The sequence below is a fragment of the Hypanus sabinus genome, chromosome 2 (assembly GCF_030144855.1).
Source record: "Hypanus sabinus isolate sHypSab1 chromosome 2, sHypSab1.hap1, whole genome shotgun sequence".
Classification (NCBI taxonomy): Eukaryota; Metazoa; Chordata; class Chondrichthyes; order Myliobatiformes; family Dasyatidae; genus Hypanus; species Hypanus sabinus.
In genome coordinates, this window is record NC_082707.1 from 163,619,051 (window position 1) to 163,634,903 (window position 15,853).

At 40.9% G+C, this 15,853-nt stretch overlaps 1 long non-coding RNA gene across 1 annotated transcript; it reads left to right on the top strand.

Moving 5' to 3' along the window:
• The first annotated feature begins 931 nt into the window (after nucleotides 1-931).
• LOC132386036 (uncharacterized) lies at nucleotides 932-13,097 on the top strand. Its single transcript, XR_009509395.1, has 3 exons — nucleotides 932-951; nucleotides 3,243-3,360; nucleotides 12,601-13,097. It is a non-coding gene; the product is annotated as an uncharacterized LOC132386036 (long non-coding RNA).
• The last annotated feature ends 2,756 nt before the right edge of the window (nucleotides 13,098-15,853 follow it).

Sequence of the window (15,853 nt, forward strand, 5' to 3'; positions counted from 1 at the left end):
CTCTCTCATTTCCTGGGTCCCAGACCCGAATTAATAGCGATCTTGCGAGTCTCACAAAGGAGGGGGCGATTTTGTACCCTTCGGCCCCTCAGAGTTGTCGCACATTCGTAACAGGTCCAAAGAGAAAAGTCCCAGCTCTGCTAACCTTGCCTCATAAGACTTGTTTTCCAATCCAGGCAACATCCTGGTAAATCTCCTATGCACCCTCTCCATAGCTTCCACAATGGTGGGGATTTGGAGGTCCAATGTATGTAGTGATATGCGGCTGCGTTCCCTCCTACAGCCAGGACCACAAAACGTTGTTTGGGTTTATTCTTATGGAGGAGATCAGATTTCCATGTACTCTGTCACCAGAAGCCAAATCTCTCCTCTCTGGGTTAATGAAAAATGATCCTAAACAAAGATGTGTGTTATCTTTTAGGGATTTAACACCTACACAATTATAAACAATCCTACTAAGAATTGTTCTACAATTAATCTGAGCAATTGTTGCACATAGGGAGGGGTGAAGATATGATTACAAAAGAATTAAATTTAACTTTAATACTTTGTTTATGCCTCGAGCAACACACATATTTGAAGCAATGTGTAAATATATGATTCCTGGCAGAAAATGCTGCTTAAACCAAGGACCCATACTAATGCTTAGAAGAAAACCACTTAGCTGGCCAATTTCTTTTCCTTCCAACAACATCAACAAAATAGATTAGGAGGCCACACACACAAAAATGCTGGAGGATCTAAGCAGGCCTCGAGTTCCTTCAGCATTTTTTGTGTGTTGCTCAAGATTTACAACATCTGCAGAATCTCTTGAATCTCAGATTAGGAGGCCAACAACCATTGTTTTATAGGATTGTTTTAGCATTTTGATCATTCTCTTTTCCTCTATAACAGCTGATTACACTTGGAATGTCCAAGGGCTGCAAGGATGCATTTTTTGAGAAGAAGCAAGTAAAAGCAATTTTTTAAAAAAAGCAATGCACCAGAAATTGTTAACACTTCATTAGTTTGTCTTGCTAAATTTATTTCTAATTCCTTTCATATGTGTAATAGTGATATTTCATGTTATTTCTTTTTTGTATTTGTAGAGAATTCCTGATCAGGCGTAACAATAAATCACTTAGCAATTTGTTAATTATTTGTATTATTGGTCAGTATATTGTTTTACATGGCAAGTTTAATCAAAATGTCTTTGTGTAAGGGAGTAAGTTATTTATTTCTGAATTTTCACTAATTGATGGATTGGGCTGAGCAGACAGATTGTATTGATTGTATCTCATTAGCACATTCTCAGAGGTATTCCCAGAAAGGCAATAAATTGGACTTGGTAAAGACCTTGAAAATACTGCAAGCACATTACCCTGGTATGGTTGTTGTGAATTCTACATGATAGAGCAACACCTGGTAAGATAAAAATAGCTCTGGAAATTGCTGAGTAAATTTGATTCACTCTTACACTGTAAAAAATGCCGGAGGTTTGTTAAACAAAAACATAATTTGCAAAATACCAAGCAGGCCAGGCAGCATCCGTGAAGATAAAAATAGCGATATTTCAGAATAATGACCTTATAACTCGACTGCTATTTTCCTTGAGGGAAGTCCACCTCAAAGTTCAGCTCCCCTGATGCAATTCCCGCTTGTTACCGAAACTCTAACTCTAAAAATTTGTCTCCGAAGTTTAATTTTGTTTCTCTCTCCATGGATGTTGCTGAGCTGTTGTGCGGTTGCCAGCATTTCAGGAGGTTAATTATTAGCTGCGCCTACTTGGCTGTCATCTCTGGGCCAAGAGAGTGAGAGATCAAATTATACTTCAGAACGTCAGCACCAGTACCGTACTTGAATTTAGGTTGACATTTGTGTAGTTCTCAAAGCATGCCACTTTGACAGAGTAAGACAAAATGTCCATTTCGATGTTTCTAATGGGGAACCATAAAGGTGAGCTGACATTTTTTTTAGTGTTCTGGCCTGAATTCCTTTCCAAGTCCACAAATACAAAATGAAATCGGAATAACTTAGTTACTTTAATGCTGATACACAATAACAATGATCATAAAAATAAGAGATCTACAATGATTAATGTAATTACAGCAATATACAGGAATGCTTCAAATATTGGTTTACATAGTTCAACTATCAAGAATCTTAATTTACATCAAATTTAATAATATCTTTGTCAAATTGTATCTCTGCTTTCACCTCTGGCCATGTAGTTCATATTTGGATAGAACTAAATTTAGTTCAGTTTTGTTTCTATGTGACTTTCAACTGATTTGACGTTTTACTATGTTAAGGATAACATATAAATGCAAACAGTAGTTAATTTGCCCTTGAGTTTAGATAGTGGCTATGAGGATGCAAAGGAAATAATGCAAGATAAATTCTTCCCAGCACCCAAACATTTTGATTCCGACTCCCATTCACGTTCCAGTGTGTTGATCCATGGCCTCCTCTTGTGCCGGCAAGTGAAGTCCCACAGCCATTAATCACTCCTCGTATGATAAGCCTTTCATTCCCAGAATCATTCTCATGAACCTCCTCTGAACCCTCTCCAATGTCAGCACATCCTTTTTCAATTAAGAGGCCCGAACTGCTCATAATACTCTGTGTGAGGCCTCACTAGTGCCTTCTAAAGCCTCAGGATTAGATCCTTGCCTTTATATTCGTCTTCTCCAAATGAATGCATTTGCCTTCCTCACCACTGACTCAACCTGCAAGTTAATCTTCAGGAAATTCTGCATGAGGACTCCCAAGTCCCTTTGCACCTTTGATTTTTGAAATGTCTCCGTTTATTTATTCCATCTACCAAATTGCATCACCATACACTTCCTGTCATTGTATTCCATTTGCCATGTCTTTGCTCATTCTCTTAATCTGCCCAACATCTTTAACAGCTTCATGTGCCTTTTAAGTCTCAACTGACCTTGAAATGGATACAAGGTACTTTGATGAAGAACTTACTGTACTGATTATAACTATCAATCCCTGATAGAGGTTCTTGTATATTTTTGGATACAATTAAATGAAAGGAGGCCTTCTTCCCTGTTGGTGCTTAAGAATCACTTTAAAACCAGAAACAGAAGCTATGGGAATTTCATGTAGTATATCAAAACCAAATCTAAGAAGTTATCTACTGACTACTTTGAATGTGTGCCTGAAATAAGAAGTCAAAATTTTAAAACAAACTGCAATTGATGTAAAATGCCGTATGTTGTATTTATTGATCCATCTCTTCTGTTCAACAGATGTCAGCATAGAATCCACAGATGATGGGAGAAGACCACCCTTTCTTCAATTTTGTTACTCAGCCAATTGAAGGGACAGAACTTGACAGTTTGCAAGAAACAAAATCACTGCTTACAGGTGGATTTTAAGCATTTCTTGGAAAGGCATATGAAAGTTTATTGTTATCCAGTTGTTTGTCCAAATATTGTAAAATTTGTAAGTGATTTTTAAAAAGGTTATTTGTTTTGACCACACACACACACACACACACACACACACACATAGAGAGAGACTTCATGATTTAAAATGTATGAGTATCAAGAGCATTCTTATATGGTTTGAATTGGACATTCCTAGAATATCCATATATTTATCGTCTGTTTTGCAGGTAGACACAAACCTTCAAATAGATTGAATTTTGTTTCAGTACACTACAAGTTTCTGGTTTCCCACAAGTTCTAAAAGCTGGGGAATGACTATTCCTATCCTTTCTGTTGGTAATATACTGTACATGAAAGAACAGACTAATTTAATCAGTAAACTAAAAAAGTCTCTAAGGCCCATTCAATTCAATAAGCTTACCTGTGCAATTCATGGTAAAGGTCAAAAATAGTCTGGAGTCCGACCAAAGCTCCGCTTATAATTTGTTTACCTCCTGTAAAATGTGCAAACATCAAATGGCCTCTGTGAGACACAACAGCTGCAGCAACAGGATCTATGCCATAGTTTGAGAGGGGGAAATTAAATCTAAAACATGGTCTAACGTTAGTTTAAGTCATCTACTGAACACAGTTATTGAAGGATGCACTTGGTCGTTCTAGGAAAGGTCTTTACTGACTGAAATATACTATATTTTTGACACTTCTGGATATGACACTTCAAATGTTATTAGTCAATATTTTCCTTTAGATCAATTCCATCAAGTCTTGTTTAGTATCTGGCTGTGAACATTGAGAAATAACTTTTTAAAAATTTTTACAAACAATTGTCCTGAAATGGAGCAGAAAAAAAATGATTTACTGCATTCAAACTGTAAAGAATTTGTTCAATCATCAGTACATTCTTGTCTGGTTGTCTATATTCCTTCCAGGTCTGCTAAAACAGCTGCACTAACATTGCAGCTTCAAGTTAGCTACTATTAAAACATTTATATTGTGAATATTGTGAGTTAATATTGTGGATATTTAACAAATAGCACTATTTTCTATTTCCCTCGGGATGGGAGGTTCCAAGTTAATAACATCTAATTGGGTTTTAGTAAACAAAACCACCTTCCACACTTTTGCACACAATATTGTAAAATTTTTCGTTTCCTTTCCATGACATTTGAGGTGTCCTCCTTCTTCAAAGAATGGGGTATCCCTACCTCCACCATTGATGCTGCCCTCACCTGCACATCCTCCATTTCCAAAACATCTGTGCTCACCTCATCTTCCTGTCGCCTTGTCTCATTCTTACCTACCACACCATGAGCTTCCGCATCCCAACATATCATCCGCCACAACTTCTGCCATCTCCAAAGGGATTCTGCCACAAAGCACACCTTTACTTTAAACCCCACCCACCCCGCATTCTGCAGGATTGCTCCCTTCGCGATTCCCTTTCCGTTCATCTCTCCCCACTAAACTCCCTTCTGACACTTAATCCCTGCAAGCAATCTGAGTGCCAGACCTACCCACTTACCTCCTCCCTCACTTACATTCTGGGCCCCGAACCGTCCTTGCAGGGGAGGCAACACTGCATCTGCGAATGTGCTGAGGTTGTCTGTTGCGTCTGCTGCTCCCCACGCAGCCTCCTCTACATAGGTGAGACCTGTCGTAAATCCGGGGACCGCTAAAGGCCGAAATTCCCAGTGGCATACGTTTTAATTCTGATTCCCATTCCCATTCCTGTTTTGACATGCCGGTCCATTAGATGTGCCAAGATGAGGCCACCTTCAGGATGAAGGAGCAACACATATTCAATCTGGATAGCCTCCAACCGGATGTCATGAATATTGATTTCTCCTTCTGGTTAAAAAAAAATCCTTCCCCTTTTCCTCTGTTCTCCACTCTGGCCTTTTACCTCTTCTCTCCTATCTATCATTGTGTTGGTGCGTGGCCTAGTGGGCAAGGCGTCAGACTAGTAACCTGAAGGTCACTGGTTCGAGCCTCAGCTGAGGCAGCGTGTTTGTGTCCTTGAGCAAGGCACTTAACAACACATTGCTCTGCGACGTCACCAGTGCCAAGCTGCATGGGTCCTAGTGCTCGCTGCATGGGTCCTAGTGCCCTTCCCTTGGACAACATCGGTGGCGTAGAGAGGGGAAGGCCTGCAGCTTGGACAATTGCCAGTCTCCCATACAACCCTGCCCAGGCCTGCGCCAAATCCATGGTCTCTCTTGACCGACGGAGGCCACCTATCTATCATTACCACCTGTTCCCCTCCCCCTTCCCTTTCACTTACAGTCCACTCTCCTCCTATCAGAAGCCTTCTTCTCCAGCCCTTGACCTTTCCCACCCACCTGACTTCACCTATCACCTTCCAGCTAGCCTCGTTCCCCTCCCCAAACCTTTTATTCCAGTGTCTTCTCCCTTCCTTTCCAGTCTCAAAGAAGGGCCTCAGCTCAAAATGTCAACCGTCTACATAGATGCTGCCTGACCTGCTGAGCACCTCCCTCTGCCAGCATTGTGTGTGCGTTGCTTTGGATTTCCAGGTCCACTGAATCGTGGCTGAAAGAAGATTTTAGTTGGGAGCTTAACACTCAAGGGCACACATTGTGGCAAAAGGACAGGCAGGTAGGCAGAGGGGTGGCATGGCTCTGTTGGTAACAAATGAAATCAAATACTTAGAAAGGGGTGACATCAGACCAGGAGGTGCAGAACCTTTGTGAGTAGAGTTAAGAAACTACAAAGGTAGAAAGACCCTGATGGGAATTATATACAAGCCATCGAACAGTAGCCAGGAAGTGGGCTACAGATTACAAAGTGAGAAGGAAAATGCATGTCAAAATGGCGTTACAATAGTCATGGGGATTTTAATACGCACGTAGATTGGGAAAATCAAGTTGGTGCTGATGCTGGATCCTAGGAGAGGGAATTTGTAGAATGTCTACTAGATGGTTACACCCAAGGTGCATGACACAGGAGACTGGGTGATAGTCTGGAAGGGGAAAGGGTTTAAAGAGCCAGTGCAGAGTACCCGGGGGTCCATCCCCCGCAACACTTTGGATGCGGTCAGGGGTGTGACCTAACAGAGGAAAGACCCAGTGAGTGGGTTTCTGACACTGACTCTGCCTCTCTTTCTCAGAAGGGAAGTGGGGAGAAAAGGCATGTTGTGGTAATAGGGGATTTGTTAGTTAGGGGAATGGACAGGAGGTTCTGTGGGCGAAAACAAGATTTCTGGATGGTATGTTGCCTCCTGGGTGCCAGGGTCCAGGATATCTTGAATTGAGTCCTCAGTATTCTTAAGTGGGAGGGTGAACAGCCAGAAGTCGTGGTCCACCTAGATACCAATAACATAGGTAGGATGAGAGACGAGGTTCTGCATGGGGAGTTCAGGGAATTAGGTGCTCAGTTAAAGGTCAGGACCTCCAGGATTGTGATCTCAGGATTGTTACCTGTGCCACGTGCTAGTGAGGCTAGAACTAGGAAGATTATACAGCATAACACGTGGCTAAGGAGTTGGTGTAGGAAGGAGGGGATAAGATTTTTGGATCATTGGTCTCTCTTCCAGGGAAGGTGGGACGGTACAGAAGGGACAGTTGGCACCTGAACTGGAGGGGGCTAATATCCTAGTGAGAAGGTTTGTTAATGCTGCACGGTGGGGTTTAAACTAGAGTTGCAGGGGGATGGGAACCAGAGTGCCAGAACAGTTAGTGGAGAGGTTGTGGAGTCAGAACTCAGACAAAGTGAGGAATCAGAAGGTTGAGCATGGTGTGACTAGTGTCCAGAACTGAAGATGTGGTGGCTGGTTTACAAAGGCAATGTGTAGTGAGGAGAGGCAGTTGATAGGGAAAAACTGCATCCAACAGGATGAGTAACAACATAAAAGGAGGGCAAAATGGAAAAGGGTGAATACAGGACTGAAGGTGTTATATTTGGATGCACAGTATAAGGAATAAGGTAGATGAACTTGCAGCACAGTTGCAGATTAGCAGGTATGATGTTGTAGGTATCACTGAATCATGGCTGAAAGAAGATTATAGCTGGGAGCGTAATGTCCAAGGATACACATTGTACCAAAAGGACAGATAGGAAGACATAGGGGGTGGGGAACATGTTGCTATGTTGATAAAAAATGAAATCAAATCATTAGAAAGAGGTGGCATAGGGTCAGAAGGTGTTGAATCTCTGTGGGCAGAGCTAAGGAATTGCAAGGGTAAAAAGATGCTGATGAGAGTTATATACAGATCCCCAAACAATAGTAAGGATGTGGCCTACAAATTACAATGAGAGATAGAAAATGCACACAAAAAAGGGCAAGGTTGCAACGGTTGTGGGGGATTTCAATGCACAGGTAGATTGGGAAAACCAGGTTGGTGCTGGATTCCAGGAGGGGGAATTTCTGGAGTGCCTACGAGATGGCTTTTGGGAGCAGCTTGTGGCTGAGCCCATGATGGGATCAGCTATTCTGGATTGAATGTTATGTAATGATCTGGATTTGATTAGGGAGCTTAAGGCAAAAGTACTCTTAGGAGGCAGTGATCATACTCTGATAAAATTCAACCTGCAATTTGAGAGGGAGAAGCTAAAATCAAATATATCAGTACTATTGTGGAGTAAAGGGAATTACAGAGGCATGAGAGAGGAGCTGGACAAAGTTGCTTGGAAGAGGACACTATCAGGGACTACAGTGGAATAGCAATGGTCGGAGTTTATGCTGCCAATTCAGAAGGCGCAGGATAGAGACATCACAAAAAGTAAGTATTCTAAAGGCAGAATGATGCAACCATGCTGACAAGGGGAGTCAAAGCCAACATAAAATCAAGGCGATATAATTGAGCAAAAACTGGTGAGAAGTTAGTGGAATGGAAAGGTTTAAAAAAAACAACTGAAGGCAACTAAAAAAGATATAAGGAAGGAAAAGAAATATGAAGGTAAGTTAGCCAATGATATCAAAAAGAATACCAAAATGTTGTTTTTTTTAGATATATAATGAGTAAAAGAGAGGCCAGGGTAGTTATCAGACCACTGGAAAATGAGGTTGGAGAGGTAGTAGTGGGGGTCAAGGAAATGGCAGATGAACTGAATCAGTATTTTACATCAGTCTTCATTCACTGTGGAAGTCACTAGCAGTATGCCAGAAGTCTGAGAGTGTCAGGGGACAGAAGTGAGTGCGGTTGCTATTATTAGCGAGGAGGGGTTTGGGAAGCTGAAAGTTCTGAAGGTATATAGGTCACCTGAACTAGATGGACAGGGTTTTGAAGGATGTAGGTGAAGCGACTGTGGAGGCATTAGTAATGATCTTTCAAGGATCACTAGATTCTGGCACAGTGTACTTACAGATCAGAGATTTTTTAATACGATGTTACCTACTTTTCCAATTTCATAGCCTCTCCGACTCATATGTTTTGGTCTTGTCCTCTTTTGGAAAAATTTTGGAAATATATTTTTGATACATTCTCTACAGTTTTGCACATTGATTTACGACCTCATCCTATCACTGCAATTTTTGGCTAACCAATGATTGATCTGCCCTCTGCAGCTTGGCAGATGATTGCATTTGCTACTTTAATGGCTAGAAGATCTATTTTATTGAATTGGAAAGAGGTGAATCCTCCAACTATATCTCAATGGTTTTCTCAAACTGTATCCTGTTTAAATTTAGAAAAAATTAGAAGTGGTACCTTTCATCCCTCAGTTAAATTTGAAGAAACTTGGAGGCCTTTTATTCAATATTTTCACGGAATGTGAAAATCACCTTTTCTGATTCCTTTATATTATTCATTAATTTGAGTAGAGGAGCGGAGGTAATGAAACAAATTTTTTTTTTTGATGTAATAGAATAGCCCAGCTTTTTTTTTAGTTTAGGTTTTAGTTGTGTTTAGTTTAGTTTACTTTGTTTTTGATTTTTCAATTTGGGTTTTTTTCCCATCATTTTATTTTATTTGTATCTTGTTTATATCAAGGGTTTGGGAGGTCTATAATATTGGTGTTACCTATAGTTTTTACTCATGTGTTAATTGCCAACAATGTAATCTCACTCCTTTTGTACTATTATGACTGTTATGTACTTGTTTTTGAAAAATTAAATAAAAAGATTGAAAAAGAAAAGATTCTGGCATGGTTTCAGAGGACTGTGAAATTGCAAAAGACACTCCACTCTTCAAGAAGGAGGGAGCCAGAAGAAATAAAATTATATGCCAGTTAGCTGACCTAAATATTTGGGTAGATGTTAGAGTCGATTATTAAGGCTGAGGTTTCGGGGCACTTTGAGGTGCATGGCACAATAGGCCAAAGTCAGCATAGTTCCCATAAGAGAAAATCTTGCCTGACAGATCTGTTGGAATTCTTTGAGGAAGTGGCGAACAGGATAGACAAAGGGATGCTGTGCACTTGGGTTTTCAGAAGACTTTTGACAAAGACTGATGGGACTGAAGGCTGACAAATCCCCAGGTCCAGATGGTCTGCATCCTAGGGCACTAAAGGAGGTGGCCCTGGAAATTGTGGATGAATTGGTAATCATTTTCCAATGTTCCTTAGATTCAGGATCAGTTCCTGAGGATTGGAGAATGGCTAATGTTATCCCACTTTTTAAGAAAGGAAGGAGGGAGAAAACAGAGAACTATCGACCTGTCAGCCTGACATCGGTGGTGGGGAAGATGCTAGAGTCCATTATTAAGGATGAAATAGTGGCATATCTAGATAGCAGTGATAGGATTGGGCCGAGCCAGCATGGATTTACCAAGGGTAAATCATGCTTGACTAATCTGTTGGAGTTTTTCGAGGATGTAGCCACGAAGTTAGACGGGGGAGATCCAGTGGATGTAGTGTACCTCGATTTTCAGAAGGCATTTGATAAGGTCCCACATAGGAGATTGGTGGGTAAAATCAAAGCTCAGGGCATCGGGGGGAAGACATTGACATGGATAGAAAACTGGTTGGCAGATAGAAAGCAAAGGGTAGCGGTGAATGGGTGTTTCTCAGAATGGCAGGTGGTGACTAGTGGGGTGCCCCAGGGCTCGGTATTGGGACCACAGCTGTTTACAATTTATGTCAACGATTTGGATGAAGGCATTGAAAACAACATCAGCAAATTTGCTGATGATACTAAGCTGGGTGGCAGGGTGACATGTGATGAGGATGTTAGGAGAATTCAGGGTGACTTGGATAGGCTGGATGAGTGGGCAGATACTTGGCAGATGGCGGTTAATGTGAATAAGTGTGAGGTTATCCACTTTGGGAGTAAGAACAGGAAGGCAGAATATTATCTGAACAGTGTAGAGTTGGGTAAGGGAGAAATACAAAGAGATCTCGGAGTCCTTGTTCATCAGTCACTGAAGGTGAATGAGCAAGTGCAGCAGGCAGTGAAGAAGGCTAATGGAATGTTGGCCTTTATTACAAAGGGAATTGAGTACAAGAGCAAGGAAATCCTCCTGCATTTGTACAGAGCCCTGGTGAGACCACACCTGGAGTATTGTGTACAGTTTTGGTCTCCAGGGTTAAGGAAGGACATCCTGGCTGTAGAGGAAGTGCAGCGTAGATTCACGAGGTTAATTCCTGTGATGTTTGGACTGTCTTACGCAGAGAGGTTAGAGAGACTGGGCTTGTACACGCTGGAATTAAGGAGATTGAGAGGGGATCTGATTGAAACATTTAAGATTATTAAGGGATTGGACAAGATAGAGGCAGGAATTATGTTCCAGATGCTGGGAGAGTCCAGTACCAGAGGGCATGGTTTGAGAATAAGGGGTAGGTCATTTAGGACAGAGTTAAGGAAAAACTTCTTCTCCCAGAGAGTTGTGGGGGTCTGGAATGCACTGCCTCGGAAGGTAGTGGAGGCCAATTCTCTGGATGCTTTCAAGAAGGAGCTAGATAGGTATCTTATGGATAGGGGAATCAAAGGATACGGGGACAAGGCAGGAACTGGGTATTGATAGTAGTTGATCAGCCATGATCTCAAAATGGCGGTGCAGGCTTGGAGGGCTGAATGGTCTACTTCTGCACCTATTGTCTATTATCTAAAGTGCTGTACATGAGGCTGATTAGCAAGATAAGAGCCAATGGCATTCCAAGAAAGATACTAGCATGGATAGGGGATTGGTTGATTGGCAGGAGGCAAAGAGTGGTAATAAGGGATATTTTTCTGATAAGCTGGCAGTGACAAGTGGCATTCTGAAGGGGATGGTGTTGGGACCACTTATTTTTACGTTATATGTCAAAGATTTGATGATTGAATTGATGGCTTTGTGGCTAAGTTTGCAGATGATACGAAAGCAGGTAGTGTGGCAGGTAATGTTGAGGAAGCAGGGAGGTTGGACAAGAAAAACATATTGGGAGAATGGGTAAAGAAGTGGTAGATGGAAAATGTATGGTCATGTATTTTAATAGAATGAATAAAAGCATGGACAATTTTCTAAATGTGGAGAAAATTCAAAAATCCAAGGTGCAAAGGTCTTGGGAGACCTCGTGCACTATTCCCTGAAGGTTAACTTACAGGTTGAGTCAATGGTGAGGAAGGCAAATGCAATGCTAGCATTCCTTCCAAGAGGACTAGAATATAAACAAGGGTGTAATGCTGAGGCTTTATAAGACGATCATTTAGAACGAAGATGAGGAGTTATTTCTTTAGCCAGAGGGAGGTGAATCTGTGGAATTTGTTGCCACAGGCAGCTGTGGAATCCAAGTCATTGGGTGCATTTAAGGCAAAGATTGACAGGTTTTGATTAGTCAGAGTGTGAAAGGTTACAGGCAGGAAAGTGGGATGAGAGGGAAATGGATCAGCTATGATGAAATGGCAGAGCAGACTAGATGAGCTGAATGGTCTAGTTTTTCTCCTATGTCTTTAGGTCTTATGTGGAGGGACAAGTAGTGTTGAGGAAGCAGAACGTCTGCTGAAAACCTTATACAGATTAGGAAACTGGGCAAAGAAGTGGCAGGTGGAATATGGTGTAGGAAAGTGTATGGTCATGCACATTGGTAGAAGGAATAAATGCATATATTGTTTTCTAAACAGGGAGAAAATACAGAAATCAGAAGTGTAAAGGAACTTGGGAGTCCTCATGCAAGATTCCTCAAAGGTTAACTTGCAGGTTGGGTCTGTGGTAGGGAAGGTGGAATCTTAGCATTCATTTCAAGTGGACTAGAATATAAAAGCAAGGGCTGAATTCTAAGTCTTGGAGTACTGTTGGCAGTGATATCCCTTTTTCTACCTTTGATATCTCTTTTTTTCCTTTTTAAGTTTCTTTTGAAGACCCTCACCTGGAGTTACACACTGATGTCAGTTCTTTGTGGAAATAAGACCCGCTCTCAGGGCCTCATGATTGGATGCTTTTTGATACCCAAGGATGCGGCCTGGAAGACTAGTGTGCCTTCATGTTTCTGGGATTTCGTGGTTCTGGGGATGCGCTGATTTTAGGCCGGTAACACTGACGGAGGCATCGCGGAAGAACACAGAACATTGGGAGTAGCCGTGGGCTGTGTGTCCAGACACCTGAGCCTCTCTGGGCTCAGAGTTCAAAAAAAGCAACACAACAGACTTTTAACATCATAAAATCAGCAACTTGTTTGTTATGTTTCCCCTCTGGCTGTGAAATGAGGACACTTCTTTTTCCCTTATTACGGAAAGGGAGAGCCTGTGGTATGTCAAATTACCAGGTGTGTGAGTAGTCTTCGGGGTACTGCAGATCTGTGTCTTTATTGATGCTTTGCTGCAGGCTTCTCTGCTTGGTAGGGAGCACCGATGCTTTTTTTAATGTGGGGGGGCAGTTGCATTGCTGCTGCTTATGCATGGAAGGTGGGAGCTGGGGGTGGGGGGGGTGGCTTTGGGGTCCTAACGTTTAACTGTCATTGATTCTTTGGGGCACCCCTCTGTTTTCTCGGATGTTTGTGAAGAAAAAGAATTTCAGGATGTATATTGTATACATTTCTCTGACATTAAATGTACCTAATGAAACCTATTGTTTTGTGCCTCTTATCTAAGAAAGAATGTACTGATAATGGAGAGGGTCCAGAGAAGGGTTACAAAAATGATCGCAGGACTTAAAGGGTTAATGTATGAGGAGCTCTGGTCCTATACTCGCTGGAGTTTAGAAGAGTGAGGGAGGGATCTTATTGAGATCTATTGAATATTGAAAGGCCCAGACAGAGTGGATGTGGAGAGGATGTTTGCTATATTGGGGGAGCCTAGGACCAGAGGGCACAGCTCAGAATAGAAGGACATCCTTTAGAACAGAGATAAGGAGGAATTTCTTTAGCCAGAGGATGGTGGATCAATGGCATTCATTGCCACAGACAGTTGTGGAGGTCAATTCACTGGCTACCTTTAAAACAGAGATTGACAGGTTTTTGAGTAGTAAGAATGTCATGCCAAAGATTACAGGTCCTCATGCATATGGAGGAGGTAAATAATACATTTAATTCAAGGAAAAGGCAAGAGTATGGGGTTGAGAGGGATAATAAATCAGCCATGATTGACCGAATGTCCTCATTCTACTCCTTTGTCTTATGGTCTTCTAACTGAATAAATTCTCCAGTGGACTGTAAGATAACAGAACTACTAAAGTTTCTCAAATCTATTTTACCTTTTAAAAAGATGTTAAATTTGCAAGTAGCTTTGGAACTGGCCACAAGTTTCAATAGTGTAAGCAATAGTGGATTTATAAACCAGAACACAAGGATTGCCTGATAATACAATGGTAAGAATGGTTCCAGCAAGTTTGTACACTGTGGGATGATTAGTGTGTTTGGTTGCACACTAATCATCATTTGTATGACTCTCCAGCTTTCATCAAGTAGCGAGCACAATGTGCATTTTATAGGCTGTCCCTGGGTAATGAATGTGTTCCATTTTGATCTACGTCCACAAGTCAATTTCATCCGTGGTTTAGATAAATCACTCAATTATGGCAGTCACATCTCCACATTTTGTAAGGAATGGCATCAAAAGCACATTCGACTGATAAGAAAAACAATTAGTAAACCAGAGAAAGTAAACTGTACCATTCAGAGAATGAACATATGTACATATGGCAGAATTTGAGATTTGAATTTAAAAATATTATGGAAGCTGTATATAGGGATTGTCTATAAGTTGGTTGTTCTTAATCTAGGGATGGTCTGTAATTGCTACTGACCCATCCAGATATGCACAACTTTAGAAGGATACAAAACAGATTATCTGTAGGTACAATATTTTAAAAATTGCATAAATCTGGTATGTTTTAAAACTTCTTTTGCTCTGATATTGTTTGTTTGATGTTAAGCTGTTCCAAGAGCTGAACATCTCTCCTGGTGTTCTTTACATATTTTCATGATTTGATGTCCTTTTGGTTTAAATAAATGCATGATACACGCTTTTGTAAGTAAAAGATTAGCTTGCACTATGTGGTAGTTTATCTCTTGCCATTTGGCAATTTATATATGTCCAGGTGGTATGACAGACTGTATGTATTCTCTTGAGCTGTTAGAATGTGACATTTGCTCAGCAACCAGATGTTATTTGTACTGAAGTTCAAATCATTTTATGTTGATCCTGCATACAAAGATTCAACTGAAACCACTACACGATAATAGAACAGAGTGATTTGTCAACATCTAACTATTAATCGCATACTGCTTCATTGTCAAATAAATGCAGCTTTTAAAATGTTGTTTCAAATATATTTCAAGTTAAATCATTTTTCCTTAAAGTAAAGGTACAGATGCCTATTAAATGTTCAACAATTCCAGGACAAATCAGTAAGCTGAATAGTTTGGGTCTTCTCTGACTTAATGCAGCTCTTACCTAAAATTAGATCGGTCATTGGTAGGAGAGGCCCTTCCCTAGGAGAGGCCCTTCCCTAGGAGATCATTGTTTTCCCACTTAAAACTGAGACCTGCAGGATGGCTTAGAATCCATTTCACATTGGTCTGTTGGACACTTTTAACAAAAACAATGGTGTTAGGTTGATAATAAGCAGGCTTCTGCGCATGTGAAGCAGTCTGCTCCACTCACAGCAGCCTCTCCTGGAAGGTACTGTCGTGGCACATTGAGTGGGAAATACAGGATTTAAATTCAAGATGACGAAGTAGCGCTGCTCTGTCTCCAAGTCATTTGGTATGTAATCTGGTGAATGATTCTCCAGTAACTAATGTAAGCTATTGTACAATGAAATTCAAATTTGCTCAGCAGCGTAAACTATGAGTAAGGCCCAATTGATGAACGCAATTTTACTGAAGTTACTTGAAGAAAGCTCACAAATAGCCATTGAACACTGTAAAACCAAATTACAATTTGGAGTGGGAGTTACCAAATTTCAGGTTATATTTATATAGTTAGATATCTCCAGATATGTAGACTATTCACTCACAATGATACTTACGGTGAACTGGATCATAGCAAGCAAGCTGAAATGAGGAGAAGCTATTTTGCTTATTCTTTGCCTTAAAGGGTATTGGTTAAAAATGTTGAGAGAAAATTTAAAGGCTATATGAAGAGAACAAGAGTAAGTTCT